This window comes from Miniopterus natalensis, chromosome 1 (genome assembly GCF_054644295.1).
Source record: "Miniopterus natalensis isolate mMinNat1 chromosome 1, mMinNat1.hap1, whole genome shotgun sequence".
NCBI classification, from domain to species: Eukaryota; Metazoa; Chordata; class Mammalia; order Chiroptera; family Miniopteridae; genus Miniopterus; species Miniopterus natalensis.
The window spans coordinates 55713431-55732405 of record NC_142081.1 but is presented as its reverse complement, the minus strand read 5'-3'; the positions used below and the strand labels follow the sequence as shown (position 1 = coordinate 55732405).

The 18975-nt window shown below is 41.6% G+C and overlaps 1 long non-coding RNA gene across 1 annotated transcript in view; it reads right to left on the bottom strand.

The window, feature by feature from the left end:
- Positions 1 to 18267, bottom strand: part of LOC107535742 (uncharacterized) — a 91913-nt gene extending 73646 nt beyond the window's left edge. The window contains exon 1 of the long non-coding RNA XR_015714061.1: positions 18220 to 18267. This is a non-coding gene — a long non-coding RNA (uncharacterized LOC107535742). The remainder of the gene's footprint in view (positions 1 to 18219) is intronic.
- Between the last annotated feature and the right edge of the window lie 708 nt (positions 18268 to 18975).

The following is an 18975-nucleotide window of genomic DNA, read 5'->3' as shown; positions in this document are numbered from 1 at the left end:
CAGTTCTCCCCTCTGTATACAAATCAGTTTCTTCCACTGTAAACAGGCTTAATTTTCTTATTATATCTTCTGCTACCACCATGGCTACTGACCAGTGGCCAAAGTGTGACATGGAAAGAGCTCAGAGAACTTTAGCAATCCAAGTAGAAGTACAAGACCAAATATGGCAGCACTTCTTGAGGTGAACTGGCTTGGCTATTACCATGACAGGTTTTTATTTGGCCTGCTTTTAGTTAACACAGAGCTTTGAGACAGTATTCAGGATAAACTCAACCATGTAGAATTTTATGGTCTCCCTTATATCCCTTCCTTCAAAGCTACTCACACTTTTCTATCAGATTCTGACTTGGTAGGTTCCCAACTCATATTGTAATTAACTTTGGTGCAAATCATGTTAGGTCTTCAAGTGCGATCAGGGCTAACTGGAGCTCCCAACCAAGGTGTATTCCAACAGTTCATGTCAACTAGGTTCAGGATAGTGCCTAAGAAGAGAAAAATATTCTTAGCTCTAGCAGAGATGAGTAGATTGTGTGTGTGAGAGAGAAAATGTCAAGCAGATGGGCAAAATTGTTTGGCAGGACTTGTTTTACTTTATAATCAAATACAGTAAGCCTTTTCCCTACTCAGAATTATCCTGTTTCTATAAGGAAATGAACTAAAGTACTTACCAAATGCCAGAAGAAAAAACATTTTAGGAATGTTACATAGCAGCGAAAATGAATGAACTCCAGATGTATGCAAAAGTACATAAATTAGCCTTAAACAATGTCAAGTGAAAATAAGTCCCAGATGACAATTTTAGCAAGCAGAGAAACAAAGCTAGATGCGATAGTTATTGAAAAAATAAATGATTATGAGGTGGACTATGAGGATAGAAGCAGAGGCATGGGCAGGAATGGAAAAAAAAAAGAATATGAAAGACATTTGAAATGCTGGTTTAGATGTTGGGTTCACTGATTTGTTATATAACTATATGCACAAGAACATACCAAATGTGTCAAATATTACATAGAAGGAAAAGCAGCTAGATCCCCCCCGGTCATCTAATAGATCAACTTTGGCTCTTGACATAGTAGCAACTTTTCACTAACAACTTTTCCATATATAACGGCTACAGATAGTTAGCTTCCCAAGGAGCAGGTGCCAAGTTAATGGTTCTACTTCATCCCATCAAAGACAACTATTAAGAAATTCTAAAATCTTAGCAAGGAAACATGTAGCCTATGTTACCATTTATCATGACTGATGGGGGGTTCTTAGTAACTGCTTGATGTTTGTCTAAGGCAGGAGAATGCCTTAGCTAAAAGAATTTTCTTTTACCTTCAGTTCCAGGAAAAGGGATTGTCAGGAACAAGGGGCAGTCTTGGTCTCAACCCCACTGCCCAAAATGCTGTTTTCACCGATCTCACGTTACAAAGAAATTTGAGCATTATTTGAGCATTACTTAAGTCTCTTGCATATCTGCCACCAGAAAGTACTCCAAAAGGTGATATAAGTCAGAACTATGCATAATCCTTCTCACGCCACTGGCACATTTGATTGGATGTGTACTGACTCTCTTAAGCTATGGATTTCCCAAGACTTGAGAGCATCAAACCAAAAAAGTATATTAATGTGTTGGTTTGCCAAATATAACACTTGCTGGACTCAATACTGTAGAACCTAGTCAACATGATTAACTATTTTATTCTAGGCCAAATACCTATGAATTATCTCATTAATCTTAAGAAGTCTAGATACTAGGTACTATTACCTCCATTTGGAAGAAGAGGAAATTGAGGTACCAAGGTTATCTTAAGTTATGTAACCTTCTGCAAATCATGGAGCTAAAATTCAGCCCTGATCATCTGATTCCTGAACTCTTATCCTTAAGCACCATACTCTGCTTCTTCCACAGTTAGCCAAAGATCACGCCAGTATAAATGAATTATTGCTTTCTGTAAGTGGGTGTCTCACAGGGTCAGATCACCTGGGCACCTGTCTTCTTTTAAGTCATCCAACCTGTCTTAGAACTAAGCCACAGCTCTAAGGCAAGTCAAAGAATCAAAGACAAAGGTTCTGTCTAAACCTTTCATTCAAAAGCACTGCTAGAGCCACTAGAGGTGACCACATGTTTTAAAGTGCATTTGTTCAGAATATGAAGCATCTGTGAAAAACAGAAGCATTGGTTAACTGTTCTCATTTAAAAACCTGAAGGGAAGGATAGTGCTCTAGTTTGGAACACTTTAATACAGAGCCACCATACTTTGGACTCAGCAGTGTTATCAGCAAAACGCAGTCTAACAAATAACCTCTAATAGCAACTTCTTGACTGGGAGATTGTCGTACATTTTTGTAACATGGACACAAAGTACACGGGAAAGTGATAACATCTTAGACAAAAAAGATCAGGCTGTTGATCATGTACTATTGGATGTAGGTGACCTTTGCCCAGATACTTAGACTTGGGCTTGTTTTTGTGGATTCAAAACTAAGATCTCAGTGAATGAGCAATGGATTGAGTCCGATGTAAATCAGGATGAAGGAACTGAATATTCCTAAAACAAAGTTTTTCTGCAACCTGAGCTACATTGGGTTGATGCTGGGAATCCTTACTCTGTCTGTGACAGACAGATTTTAGAACATAACAGTAGCATTACAGAACAGGAAAGGTTGTGACTCAGTCCCAGAGTGCCATATAGTCTAAACCTTATTAGTAAGAGGTCTTAGACTCTAATAACTTCTGTTTTCCCCCTGGATTTGAATGGTCCTAATTTGAAAAACCATATCAAGTTAAACCAAAGTTTCTAATCTGGAACTTAAGCACCAAATTATGGTGCTTAAGTTCCTTGAAGACCCTACACAAGGTTGTGGCACCCATTGAGCCACTACATCAGAAACTGATAAATTTCCATCTATTGACTGGGACAACTGACCGGGCAAGGGATCTACAATCTCCAGAAATATTTGACTGTGCCTTCTGTTATAGTTCTGGAGAAGGCAATCTCCTCACAAGTGACTTAGTCTCTTTTTGAAGGCCTCCACCTCGGGGCCCCACCCCCTTTTCTAAGGGTTTGGAATATATGGAATGGGCTGCAGGAAGAGTGAGATGTAGAGTCAGCTTGCTGGGATAAAGGACAGTGGTGCTCTAGTGATGAGAACAGGCCAATAATGACAGTAACCAGAAGCAGGATATAAAGAAAAAATGGGAGAAAGGTTGATGGAAGGCCATGATACATTAAAACTATTAAGTGCCTAGAAAAGATGCTACTGATGGTTTTAAAGCACGGGAATGAACGTTCCGCATTCAAACCTTTCTGCAGCCATGTTCTAAGACCCTCCTCCCTCTATTTTGTGTTCTGCCAAGATACACCTACGCTCTGGAATTAGTGTTTATTCTGGTGTGGCCAGTGCCTTCCCTGATATCACCCCACTGTCCAATTCTAGTTTTCATGACCTTCTACTGTAATGTATTTCCCTTCAATCTTCTGACATACATGTGAGGTTAAACCAGAGTTCCTATTTTGTTACTAAAAAGGCTGTCGAAAACCTAGGTCGGGTACACTTTTCTACCAGATATCCCTTAAGACAGGAGGCATTCAACTCTACATTGAAACACTTTGAAGAACAGACCTGCTTCTAGGAGAACAGGTCTTTGTCTTCCCCAGGAGAAAGTTTACATTCCTTAATGCCCTCTTATGCTCCTTAGAACACACTATCTGTTTCACATGGCCCTCCAAAAAGTGGCACAGGAGTACTTTACAAAGAGAATACAGTGTTTCACAGCAGCCTAAGGACAAGTACAAGGCCTCAGCCCGCAGTGCTTATACTGAGGCAAAACCTCCAGGTGAAGGGCCTACCTCCTGGCTCTGTAGGTGATTCAGCAACATCTGCTGCACCGAGACAAAAGAGTGCTTATTACAGTCCCCGTCATGGAACTGATCAACCATCTTCATCATTCCCCCTCATTCCAGTGTCTCCAGCCATTTGTGTGGCAGCCCACAGACAGGTTTCACTCACCACCGGAGCCCATGGATACAGACCCTCCTAAGTCCCCGGTGCCCTGACAGCAATAAGGGACCCATGCGGAATGAGAAGGCAGGGCTCCTACCTGCGTGCTGTAGCACGTGGCTTTCCCCAATGACTCAGATGTTAGCTTTGGATTGGAAATCACCCAGGCAGGCTTACAGAAAGCACGAAGAAGGGTAATAGAATCTCAAATCATTATCTTAAAGCTGTGTGAAGAATACTCAGAGTTGCTGATCGAAAAGGTAAGTATGGTAATGAGGTTTTTTTTAAAAAGAATTCCACTTGAGATAAGGGTGTGTAGCCCTGCATTTCCTTCACATGTAAGCAGATCCCGTTGGTCATTGTGCCAAATGACATCAGCATGCATGATTCTCTTATGTAAGCTCTCAAAGCAAAGGGCCTATAACCAGAGTGCTATTTAATTTCCAACTTTTGTACATACTCAAGTGAAGAAAGTTATTTTAGACTGCAGTTCTCATGATGCCTCTTTGAGAAGCTTCAAGTCGATTTCTTGGATCATGCTTTCTTCACAATACACAGCTTTGCTCAGAAAATGTCCCTATGAGCTTGCTGCCTTCTGTCACATTTGTCGGGTACTTAGTGCTCCTTGGGATTCTCTGTCAAGCTTGTGGTTATAAATTTTGTGAGCACATCGTCTTCTCCACATGAACCCCGAACCAGTAAGCAAATGAGATCTTTAGGAAACAGTACAAGGTGTTCTCCTGTCTATCTACTGTGCCTTAGGCTAGAGTAATAGACAGCTCTTATTTCTGAATTCTATTGTTGACAGTGGCTTACTGGCACTAACTTTCTTTGCCACTGTGTCAGATGAGTGTTTCTCAGGTGCCCTTAAATATTCCAGAGCCCATGTCTTCATGTTCAACACCCTCAAAGCCCTTCCCAGAAGCAGAGGCCAACCTCCATCCCCAAGGTTTGCTTGGTTCACATCTCAGTTGTAATAGTCAGATTAAGGAGGCTGCAATGTGAAGTCACCGTGAATCAATCAGCCTCACCTTTAACCCTGTCCATTAGCTCTAAGAATAAGCCTAGTATATTGGTCTTAGCCAAGCCCCCTGGATGAGCATAGCAACAAGCACAGGATCAAGGCACCAAGAGAAAAATTAATCTGACCATGTGGACAGAGACTCAAACTATTCCTGAACAACAGAACCCGTGAAGTCATACTCTCCACTCAGATTGAATTAGGTTGTATGGAACTTCATACAAGCGCAAGTGGCACAGACATACTATGCAGTAAAGACCCTAAAGGCTGAGACCCAGTGCCAGAGGCATTCCAGCTGTCCGTAGTAGAACCTAACCATAAACATTCTGCTCTTCAGATAGCCTGATAAGTTTGTTTTACCGATGTGAGGGCAGCAGCTTCAACACGCATCTGTATATACACAATGACAAGTTTCATATGTGCCAGTTAATCAGCATCACTTGTCAGATGGTTTAGGAAGTAGACTATTTAAATGCAAAGGCTATCATTTACAGAGGCATAAAATTAAACAATATATTTCTCTATGAAGGTCTCCTGATGAAAACTGGGAATTTTGACTTTCCAACAGGGAGATAGTGGGATCTTCCTGGAGTTACTCTCAGCAGGTGGAGTGATCTATTTGCTTTGTCTTCTAAATGACCCCATAGAGGATCCTAACTGGAAGGCCATCCACCAGTTTGTTCCTAATATATTTCTTTGGCATTGTGTTATATGAGCTTATCCTGCAGGAGCTGCCTCTCTCTCACAGCCAAGATCAAATAATCTTCTTGTTGGGGCAAAAGTATGATCTCTCCAAACTACTAGTAAGTTAAAGTAAAACAGTCCCAAAGTAATTCAGAAGGTTGGAGCAGACTATGTTAAGAACATTAAAAAAGACAAATCTCACTATTTTCAGGTTCTATCTTACATTAAACTGTCCAACACTGTTTACCAAAAACCAGTTGCACTGAGAAGCTCTCAGTGACAGTGTGACACTTATATACTTCTAGACCCTTTCCTAGTCATGACTGCTAGAGGAAGAAGGAAGGGCAGCAGAGACACGGCCCTTCTGTTTCCCTTCCATAGGATCAGAAAACCTGTTTGCAGAGACGTTGCTGAAAAGATACTTACAGTTCATCTTCTAGAACAATCATAGGGCTATAACTTCACATTGCCTGTTTACCTTTTGTAGCTACGGGATAATGAAGCCATTTGCAATTTTGGTGTATTCTGTTTTCTTACCTGTCCATGAGTCAAGCCTGCTTCAGATCTATAAATGGACGCTGACAGGCCACACATCAAGTGGTACCCATCTATTAACTAAATAAGCAAAACACTTGAAGGAAAAGTTATGGAGATGTTTAAAGTAAAAGTGGCAGCTAATCCAGGCCCTGAGGGGAGCAGTATGTTTGGAAACAAGACCCGTTAGAAATGCTTATCATGGAAAGGCCATTGTAGCAAGGAAATAAGACCTGGGCACCAAAGAAGTTTTTTACATAATGTACCAGACAAATCTTGTCTGTCCAGTTTTTTCAGCTGACTGAAGGAATTCACCTTCATACTATGGACACTTACCTTACAAAGCCCAATGAGGGTTACAGTGCATTAGGATGGTGTTCCAGGTAAACTAATTGACCTTCCTCTGTCTCCTTTTCCTGAGGAGCAAAGAAGAGTGGGAGGCATTCGATATATTTTATATAAATCGAATTAAGCAATATGTGATTTTTGTGTCTGGCTTCTTTCATTTAGCATAATCTTTTCCAGGTTCATCTAAGTTATAGCATGTATCAGCACTTTACTTCCTTTTATGGCTGAATAACATTCCATTGTATGGATATGCACCATATTGTTTATCCATTCACCAGTTAAAGGACAGTTGGTTTGTTTCTACTTTTTGGCTATTCTGCATAGTCTTCCATGATCATTTGTGTACAAACATTTGTTAGAATAGAGTTATTAATCTTTTGGTTATATAGTTCACCCTTCAACAACATGGGTTTGAAGTGCACAGGTCCATTTTACAAATTTAACACCAATTCAACAACCATCTGTGAATATACCTTCATGAGAAAGTTCTGAAATCCAGGTGACAGGTTACACACCCAAGCGGAGCACAGAAATGAGAAAAGATGCATTAAAAAGATTAAGAACAGTTTCACTTTACCAATGTCATTTGTACCCCAAGCCAGAATAGTACAGCACCAAAGAAGCTCCCTTCAGCCCACTGTTCTCCCATGGGGTAGAGACTAAATGGAACATCCAACATCTGCAGCCTTTTGGGAAGCTACTTGAGAGGCCTACTTTGATTGTGCCTTACCCAGAACACTGAATTGGCATGACTGATTGCCTGGGGACAGGTACAAACATAGAGAACGGTGGGGGCTCTCAAGAATCAGCACATGGATCTCAATAGCTGGCCTGTGACTCCCTGGCAGAATATCTGCCTGCCTGTGGATCCTGGCATCAGCCCAACCTTCCCATGCAAATTGGAGAGGAAAAGGTAAAATTATCTTTATTTGCAAATGACATGTATGTAGAAAACCCTAAAGACTCCACAAAATGCCTGTTAGAATAAATGAATTCAGTAAAGTTTCAGGATACAAAATCAACATATAAAAACCAATTACATTCCTATCCTTAACAATAAACTATCTGGAAAGGCAATCCCATTCACACAGCAACAAAAAGAATAAAATAATTAGGAATAAACTTAACCTATTAGGTGGAAAACTAGTACACTGGAAACTATAAAATACCGATAAAAAAATGAAAGCAAATGGAAAGAAATCCCATGTTCATGGATTGAAATAATTAATATTGTTATAATGTCCATAGTACCCAAATCGATCTACAGATTCAGTGCAACCTCTATCATACAATAGTATGAAATCTGGTAGCTTGATACCTCCAAATTTGGTTTTTGTTTTTTTTTCCTCCGGGTAGCTTGGCTATTTGGGGTCTTTTGTGGTTCCACACAAATTTTAGGAGTGTTTCTTTCATTTCTATGAAGAACACCTTTGGTGTTTTGATGGGGATTGTAGCATGGACATTTGGGTAGCATGGACATTTTAACAATATTAATTCTTCCAATCAACAAACATAGGATGTCTTTCCTTTGTGTCTTCAATTCTTTTCAGCAAAATTGTATCATTTTCATTGTACAGATCTTTCAGTTTCTTGGTTAAATTTATTTCTAACTATTTTATTATTTTTGATGAGATTGTGAATGGGAGAGCTCTCTTCATTTCTTTTTCAGATGCTTCATTATTAGTGTAAAGGAATGCAACTGATTTCTGAATATTGATTTCGTATCCTGCCACTTTACTAAAGTTGTTGATTAATTTCAACTTTTTGTGATTTTATATAAAATCAAAGCCATAGTAATAAAAACAGTATGGTACTGGCACAAAAACAGACACATCAACAAATGAAATAGAGTAGGGAGCACAGAATTAAATTCTAGCATGTACAGTCAACTAATATTCAACAAGGGAGCCAAGAACACCCACTGGAGAAAGAGTCGTCTCTTCAACAAATGGTGCTGGGAAAACTAGAGAAACACATGCAGAACAATGAAATTGGACCCCTATCTAACACCACTCATGAAAATGAACTCGAAATGGATCAAATACTTAAACATAAGACCAGCATAAAACCCCAAAAAGAAAATGTAGGGAAGAAACTCATTGATATTGGTCTTGGCAATAATACTTTGAACATAATGCAAAAAGCACACAACAAAAGATATGAAAACAACTCAAAGGCCCATCAATAAATAAATGAATAAAAAATATGTGGTACATATATGGAATATTATTCAGCCATGAGAATGGAGGGTATCCTACCATTTGAGACAACATGGATGGACCTTGAGCACATTATGCTAAGTGAGATAAGTCAGACAGGGAAAAACAAATACTGTGTGATATCACTTATATGTGGAATCTAAAAGAACCAAAACTATAAAAAAACAATAAAATGGTGGCTACCAGATGGTGGTGGTGGGGGGGGGATAAGAGTGATAGTGTTTAAGGGTACAAATTTGTGATGAGTAGTAAATAAGCCACAAAGATTTAATTCACAATATAATGAATATAGATAATATTGTACTATAACTATATAATGTAAATATCATTACAATGGCAACCACATTATAATATATAAATTTATCAAAGTAAAAAATTCCAATAGCATTTTTTTTTTTTTAATCCTCATCTGAGGATATTTTTTCGAATGGTTTTCAGAGAGAGTGGGAGGGAGGGAGAGAGAAACATTGATGTGAGAAAGACACTGATTAGTTGCCTTCCACACATGACCCAACTGGGACTGAGGATCAAGCCTGCAACTGAGGTACATGCCCTTAGCTGGAATCGAACCTGGGACCCTTCAGTCCAAGGGCCGATGCTCTAACCACTGAGCCAAGCTGGCTAGGGCCCAATAGCATTTTTTATAGAAATAGGAAAGAAATCCTAAAATTCGCTTGGAACCACAAAAGACTCAAAATATCCAAAGTAATTTTGAGGAAAAACAACAAAGCTGGAGGCATTGCATCTCCAGCTTTTAGATGCTGTGCTTGCTTCCTCCCATGGCCACATCAAAATTACAATGAAATTACAGAACTATCACTGAGAATCACCTGAAGACCAGATGAACAGAAGTCCTGTAACTAAAGATTTAAAAAGAAGCCATGCCAAGACTAGTAGGAAAGGTGGAGACATGGAATAGGTAGGTAATTAAGAATTGGGAGGAGCCTGGCCAGTGTGGCTCAGCAGTTGAGCATCGACCTATGATCCCGGAGACTGCGGTTCAATTCCAGGTCAGGGCACATGCCCATGTTTTGGGCTCGATCCCCAGCAGAAGGCATGCATGAGGCAGCCAACCAATGACTCATCATTGAAGTTTCTACCTCTCTCTCTCCCTCACTCTTCCTCTTTCTGAAGTCAATAAAGATATATATTAAAAAAAAAAAAAAAAAAGAATTGGAGGAATATCTCAGCTGCAAAGATTCTCCCTGAGGAGCAAGGGGTCCCAGCCCGACACTGAGGTCCCTTGCTCAGGGCTCCATTGCCTGGAAGAGGAGCCTTCATAAGATCTGTCTGAAAAATACTGTGAAGTACATCTGAGGAAGAGGAGGGCAGCATGCTGGAGACTTAGATGCTGCGGGTCTTAAAGAGCCCAAGCACAGACTCATTTGCCCACAAACTCACTCACTCTGGGCTCCAGCAGAGGAGCAGTAGCAGAGCCAGAGACATTCAGGGAGGAACTAAACTGACTAGTTTCAGGGCAATGGCTGGAGGGCAGCAGGGGAACAGCTTTGTCTGAGGATGGAAGTGACGATAGGCACCACTGTTGCTGTGTTGATTCCTTCCCCTACCCAGCCAGCCTGGCACAGGCATGCACCAAATCTGAGCTTTCCATTAAAAGCTAAATTGTTTGCCCTGCCCTGGTGATTCCATGAGACCTGCCCCACCCAACTAGCATGCCCTTCTCAGCCTCTTCCAGTGATGACTCCACACAAGCAGCCTGCGTCAGATCATGATGAAGACATTCCTAAAATCTCTCAAAGGTCCACAAACCCCAAACAATCACTGTCTAGTCTCAGTGTGCCCTGGACCTCTTGCTAAGCTACCCCAAGCCTAGCGCAAGTGGTGACTTGTCTCAATTTGCATTTAACTTCCATTAGGTAGCCCCAAGTTTGGCATACCAGTAGCCAGTCTTGGACTGGAATGTAGCCTTAACTGCGTGACCACACACAAGTGCCAGCTGGCCTCAGCTCACATTGTGATGCTCACCAAAGGGTCACAAGCCCAAAACTAGTGGCAGCCAGTGCTGATTCACCCAATAGCCTCTCCCAAATGACCTCCAAGTATAGAACAAGCGACAACCAATCTCAGATCATTTTGTAACTCCCATCAGAGGGCCCCAAGCTGGGCACAAGAAGAAGCTGACCTTGACCTGCACCAGAGCCCCTTCCAAGAGACTCCAGAACCAAGATACCTGGTGGCTTCAGACCATACCAGAGTACCACCCAACAAACTCCACAAACAACACGCCTGAAGGGTGGACTTGGCTGGCACTAGAGCCCCCTAAAGTGAATTCTGCTCCATGGAATCAGCTCTGGCACAATAGCTCGTCCATTGTAGTCATGGCCTGCCCTCATAGTCAGACAGAGGGTCAATCTCAACCTACATGCAACCTACATGATGGACCAACAGCAATCGAGGCTCAACTACAATAAAAGGGCACACACAATCCACACAATGGGCACCCCTGGAACACCCTCCTCAGGTGACTAGGCAGACTGCGCCAGTGTCACAGGACACCTATGACATAAGGCCACCCTCCCAAGACTGGGCAATGCAGCGGATCTACCTAATACACAGACACACAGGGGGTCAGCCAAAATGAGTAGACAAAGAAACATGTTCAAATAAAAGAACATGACAAACCCCCCTAGGAAAATAACAAACAAAATAGAGACAAGCAAGCTACCAGATACAGAGTTCAAACATTGGTTATAAGGATGCTCAATGAAATTAGGGGAAGAATAGATGAACTCAGTGAGAACTTCAACAAAGAAATATGAAACATAAAAATGGAACTGCAACATAAAAGAGAACCAGTCAGAAATGTAGAATACAATAACTGAAATGAAGAATAACATAGAGGAAGTCAACAACAGATTAGATGAGGCAGAGGACTGAATCAGTGATCTGGAAGACAGAAGAAAATACCCAATCTGAACAATAAAAAGAAAAATTAATTAAAAATAATGAGAATCGTTTAAGGGACCTCTGGGACAACATCAAGCATATCAACATGCACCTCATTAGGGGTACTAGAAGGAGAAGGGAGAGAGCAAGGGATTGGATACCTCTTTGAAGAAATATGACTGAATGCTTCATTTCCCAGCCTGGCAAAGGAAATAGACATAGAAGATCAGGAAGCTCAGAGAGTCCCAAACAAGATGAACCCAAAAAGGCCCATACCAAGACATATAACTGCCAAAAGTTAAAGACAAAGAGAGAATCTTAAAAGTAGTAAGAGAAAAGCATTGAGATTTTGGGTTTGATGAGACACGAATATCCTTATTACAGACAACAATGGGACACTGACAATATATAGCATTCAGTGATATCACAGTTTCTCAAAACATTATTGATGGGTGTCTGTGATGCAATGTCAATATAGGAAAATTAGTTGGAAAATTATGATAGCTACTTGATTGGAATTGAGCAATGGTGAGTATGAAGACTGTTGACTGGATGCCTTTGAATTTGTTGAAGAACTTATTAAAGAACAATAGGCTACATGCTTAAACATTCAACTGAAGGTTCCAGTAAAGAATCTCAGAAAGCTTCTCTAGAGACGGTAAAGGAATCCATTACGTTATGTAGCCACTGGGAAAATATGGTTGAGCATGAGCTCCAACGCCCAACTTTACTGGATGTAGAGACTGCAATACTTTGTCAAATCTTATGCTAACATTAGGTCATTGGTTGGAATGGGTTGAGATCTTGAGACTTGGCATGAGAACATTTGATTAGACAAAAGAGGCTGAGAACCATGTTTCTTCAAAATCACTCAATTCATGTTTGCTTGGGAAAACAGCTTCTTCCCCATCTAAAGACATTATCTTTCCTTAAAGCACCCTGAAGGACTTCACCTAGGGCAGTTGCCTCTAACACCACACCCTCATTGCTCCAGAAACAAACAAAAAAAACCCATTTCAATATGGTCCTGGGAAAATTTGAAGGTCTGCTCAGGAGGAGATAGCTTATACATCAGAAGAGTTCCATGAGTTGTATGGAAGAAACCTTGAGTACATGTATAAAAAAGGTTAATAATAGGATTTTGACCAGAGAGAAGAAAATAAACTTTGGTCATGCCAAGTTCATCAATATGGTAGTATTCACCTAAGTTTTGTTATTTAATATATTGACTCAAACACCCGAGATCTCTATCCATTTTTCTGCTTGTTAATTATAGCTTAGAGGCAGCTGTTGTAGGTCTAAACCTGTAATTTGCCTAAAATAATAAAGAATGGACCCCATTCCCTACCACAGACAGGAAGATGGAAATGGTGTTCACCTATTAAGTACAATGTATTCAGTCATACCTTAACCATATTTCTTGGGAGGGTTCATCAGTAGGGTAATACCAGGAATCTTGAAATCTGTGTGAATATTTTCTGTTTAAGGCAGAAATGACACCATTGAAAAGATTCCCTGATTTTATAGTAATAATGAAAGCTCAGGGTAGTAAACATACTTTACTTCTCAGACTTACCCAAAGTAAAGGTGGGTATAGTTTCTCTAAGTCATCAGGATGGAATAATGAGACCTTTGACTTAAATGGATCTGTGGAAAAAGCTAAGGAATCACACACTGTATAAGGATGGCATAACCACGTAAGCATAAGAGGTACAGGCCTAGTAGACAAATATGAAGTGAGCCACCCTATTAAGAATTTAAATTCCTACCTAAGCCTACCCAGAACTCCTTGACTGAAGAGGAAGCTGGGTCCCTTTAAAGATAAATCCATGAAAACAGCCATAAGTGTTTACTTATAGAAGGTTGGTTGATAGCGCATTAGAGAAAGAAAAATCTTAAATATTCTGGGGTTATTGGTTATTTGCATTGATATAACACTGAATTCTTGAAACATATAAAATCACCATGATCCATTGTTCTAAGAAGAAGCTTATGCATGGTATTTGATTAACGGAGTCCTAATGCAAGTCCATGTTGCAGTGGGCTTACTGGGCCCAGATTTTAGTTATGTTTCCTTAGTATCTCTATATTATAGGAATGAAGCCTTAACAGCATCTACACATAGGTTTGCTGACTTGTGGGGTAAAGGCTAATATAGCAGAAAGGGTCTAGAAGCCTCATTTATTTTATGAAGTCAGTGAGGTTCTCAAATTAAAGTGAGTTAAGAACAATGTAAAATGAGGTAGTTAAACTAATGTTACAAATATATAAAATGTTAACATACACATGCATATATAATATATAAATTTGATTATATAATTTGATTACAGTCATATATAATTTGATTTCATGTATAAATTTTGATTTTACATATACTTTGATTATGCATGAGATTCAATTATATATACATAGGTTTGATTATATATACATAGATTTGATTATATATACATAGATTTGATTATATATGCATAGATTTGATTATAACCTGATTAAATATATATATATATGTAATTGGATTGCATGTGTATGTGTATATATATAGTCAGGTTGTACACACATGTATATGGATTATGTGTGTACATGTATAATAGGCTTATATATATATAAATACTCAAAAAGAGATAATTTTTCATCTCCATATTGCTTCCATCTTTTGAAGATGGGTATCTACTTAATTATACAGAGTATCTGTACTAATAATGTGGCATTTGGGAAAATTGGGATAAGACATAAAACTTTCTTTTACCCACTGAAAAAGTCCAGGACAGGGCCTTTGATAAAAGGCTTCATCTTAGCATATCTGGTTCCGGAAAGGATATTTCCCTTTCTGAGCAGGAAATCAAGGATTTATGGGGCCCCTATAAGGGCTGACTGTGAGCATCTGCTTCCAGGTCTTGTTTGGGAAGGAAGTTGCCAAGACTTTCCTACATCTGTGATCTGAAGTCATTGATCAACTAATAAATGTACTTTCGTAATTTTATCACTTTTCTAGTCTGAGGGCATAGGGAAGACATGGATCTTACACATCAGAACACGAGAAACTCTTGGCTGTGCAAGAGTAGAACTGCTGAGAAATCAATGAATCTGGCTGTAGCCTCTGTGGTGCTATTACCACCATGTTCGAAAACTAATCTAAAACTCCTAGCAGGGCCTTAGACCTGCTCAGCAGAAAATGCAAAAGGAATATTTATACTTTTAAGAGATTAATAACATGATTCTTTTATCCAAGGTAAAGCCTGGATATGCTTTCCGCCCCCCCCCCAAAGAAATGTTCCAGGTTGAGTACAAGTAGAATACTGGGTACAAGTAAAATGTTCCCTTTGAATTACAAAATACCTCCATTAAAATTCATGACCTCATAGACTATTTGGCTCAGGAACTGTGCTCTGGCCTTAGTTCATCATCTAGCACCTGCGGGGCTGTGGAAGTACAATTGCAAAGTGTTTGTTTTTAAGTCATACACAGATCCCTGAACTGCCTGAAGGTGGTTTTGGGGGTGTCAAGAAAGAGGGAAGGCAGAATATGATTATTCCTGCAGTGACATGTTTTCTCTCTGACAAAGTGTCTGATTGGTCACTGGGCTCCAGAAAGAGTGCGGGTGGCCTCTGACTCGCTTAGGGGATGGTGATGAAGACATTAGGAGACAGTCATCCGTACATGCAGGCACCCAGCTACAGGTAAAGTAAGCCTTGTTGTTATTATTGCCGATTAAATAAATGGATACTCGATGATACGTTCATAACATTGAAAATGAAATCCTTCAAGCTAAAACATCATTAAGGATTTTTTTAAACAGACGTTTAATGCAAGTATAGGACGTCAGTTTTATGTGCTGAGATGAGAGAACAAGTAATTATTTTGTTCAAGCAGCCAAAGAAGAGGCAAGAAATGAAAATATGAATTGAGTTCTGTTGGATTGGCAATGTGCCCATAGTTCCTTATTTGTCAAGAAGTTTGCATAAAGAAAGAGGCTTTTGCACAATTTTCAATTCAGGCACAGGGCTCTAGCAGACTGTTTAACTCTTTTCCAGGCAAAAAGAATAGTATTTTCTAGCATGAAATTACTGAATTTTGTCCTAAGAAGTAGAAAAATTTGAAACCGTAAGCCCTTTCACACATCCCGCATAGAAAATACAGATATGGATCCCGACTGCTGAGAACCTTGTAAGAGCAGTAGTGAGTTAATGGCAAGCACTTATGCTCAGAGGGAAATCAAAATGAGTTACTGGCAAAAGATCCATCATCAATGGAAAATGAGGTCAATAGGTAACACTTGTACTTTCTCATGTCTTTGTCATGGGACAAAACCCACGGAGGTTCAGAGTACAAATGAGCCATCAGTAAGCTACACTGGGGAGAAATTATCAGCAACTTCTGTTTATTACTGAAAACCCATGACATATAAAAACTTCATTCACGACTGATTCAAGATCAGGAGGCATTCCTGGCTAACAGCTGTCCTCTGTGAAACAAGGTAATGAGGGTTGGCAGGACAAGGTAGTGCACGCCCAGCCAGCGTGGCTCAGTGGTTGAGCGTCCACCCATGAACCGGGAGGTCACGGTTCGATTCCCAATCAGGGCACATGCCCAGGTTGCGGGCTCGACCCCCAGTGGGGGGCGTGCAGGAGGCAGCCGATCAATGACTCTCTCTCATCACTGATGTTTCTCTCTCTCTCCCTCTCCCCTCCTTCCTTTCTGAAATAAATTTTTTTTTTTTTTTTTTTAAAGAGGAAGGTAGTGGAAACTCATCAAGTAATACTGTAGAGTGAGTCTTTCACCATAAGAGTTCTTTAGCAAGGAATAGTCAAAGTTATTCTTAGGAAGATGATACATTCAGGTCTAGACTGTATGGTTGACAGGATTAACAGTCGTAGCATGTTCGTGGCATGTATGCCTTTAAACAAGGCATCTACTGAATTACTGAAGCCACAACTGGCAGGCAGACGTGGAGTGAAACCTAGTGGAACCAACCTGAACCTTCCCCCACAGCGATACAAGACGACAGGGGCATTAACGCCATTGCCTGCCTCCTAAGACATCATTCTGAGCACTCAAGAAGGGACTGGGGCTAGGATTTCCTCATCTGAATGGAATCCTAAGGAGAGTGAGGACCGAGAAGGACATGGAGGATCATAGAAGGAAAGCGAGGATTGGAGAGAAAGGTAAGCTTCCTTAACCACACTCCTGGGTGGCTCTGCCCCATCTACTGCCAGCACTGTTGCCCCCGCCCACTCTGTCTCATCGTGGAAAAATGAAGATACAACACTTGAGGGGAGCAGAAACACTGCTTCGAATCTATAAGTTTATTAGAGGAAACAAAGTTGCTACCTAACCATGGCCTTAAAAGACTAAGATAAAGAACCTTGTTCTAACATTGATAAACTGTGCTTTTGAAGTTTTTGGTTAAATCATCCCACTTACTCCACACACACTGCACTTAGCTCAAGAGTTTTGTCAGCCAGTCCCTAGCTACAGCACCAGAACTCTTGAATATAGACAAACGATGTGTTTCATGCTCCAGCTTCAGGAAAACATGTTACTGAGAAAGTCTTGTGATCAGTCAGCAAGAACTGTTTCTCTAAAAGATCACAGGAAAGGCCAAAATGTGGATCTCATGAAGGAGCCCTTACCATGTCAATCAGAAACTAGGAGCCTCTTTCGTGCACACATAGTCAACGTGTCTCATTCTTAACTTCTTTTAACCAGTCCGTATTTTCTCAGCAGCTTAACTACATTAGTTCTCATAATACAGTGTGTAGAATGACGCTCAGGCCCACTGCAGATATTCCTACTTTTTGAAACAATGAACTCAAAGCTCTTTGGGAGTCTATTTTGGCCTTCCTCGAAGAGATACACACATTTTCTACGATGTGTAAGAGACTCTGAAGCTCCTATATCTGGGAGCAGGATAAGAACCTGTTTCTGGGAGACCTCAGTCCCTGGTAGTGTGGTGAGAGGCAGATAGCCGTGCGAGGAACCACTGGTCTCTGACATGCCGGTAACAGGCGGTACACGTGAGGGCAAATGAAAAGCAGGTGGCACGGCCAGGAGGCGGCGAGGCTGAATCCCAGCTCACATGATGTTTTCATTTCTGAGTGTTTGAAGGAGAGGCTCAGGGAATTTCCCTCCATCCCCTTTAAAGCTAATAATGCCTAACACAACCAAGTTCTCCCACTTTAGCATAAATTTGTACCCCTTTAAGCTACCTACCAACTTCCAATTTTGTAAGAAAATTCCAGGAGGAATAATGACAGCCCTTCCTAGGTAGGCCTTTTCAGCAGACGGGGGTAAGCAAATTCCCTGGAAAACAGCAGCCCACACCTCCTTAGTCCCCTCCTGCATTTCCCACATTAGTAAAGACCAGCTCACAGGAGAAGCCTGGACTCCTTGTAGAACCGCCAGAAAAACATTTATCTCTAAACTAAGTTAAAAGCTGGAGAACGCCACTCCTTCCTTGGGCTTGGACAAACACCTCTCAAGCCTTTCACTTAAGAGTCTTGAAAACCAACTACTTACCTCCTTTCTGAGTCCAGAGCAGTGGAACCTCGAGACCATCTGTCTTTTCTTAAGATCTCTTCATACAGGTGACTCAGTAGGTGTCCTTCCTTAGTTGGCTCCTTGGCAGCATGTCCTTGATCCCTCGGAGACATCTTCCCATGTCCCTCTTGAACACCCCCGGGCTCCCTGCTCTGAAAGCGGCTGTTCCCGCACCTGAGGTGAGTTCCACTGGCTCCCAGCTCCTGCTCCCTCGTGGGCCTCGGCCTGGCCAGGCTGGCCTCCGGCCCCTGCTCTAGCCTCCCTGCGCTCTCCCTGCACACGGGATGCCAGGCTGGCCTCCGGCCCCTGCTCTAGCCTCCCTGCGCTCTCCCTGCACACGGGATGCCAGGCTGGCCTCCGGCCCCTGCTCTAGCCTCCCTGCGCTCTCCCTGCACACGGGATGCCAGGCTGGCCTCCGGCCCCTGCTCTAGCCTCCCTGCGCTCTCCCTGCACACGGGATGCCAGGCTGGCCTCCCGCCCCTGCTCCAGCCTCCCCTGCGCTCTCCCTGCACACGGGATGCCAGGCTGGCCTCCGGCCCCTGCTCCAGCCTCCCCTGCGCTCTCCCTGCACACGGGATGCCAGGCTGACCTCCGGCCCCTGCTCCAGCCTCCCCTGCGCTCTCCCTGCACACGGGATGCCAGGCTGGCCTCCGACCCCTGCTCCAGCCTCCCTGCGCTCTCCCTGCACACGGGATGCCAGGCTGGCCTCCCGCCCCTGCTCCAGCCTCCCCTGCG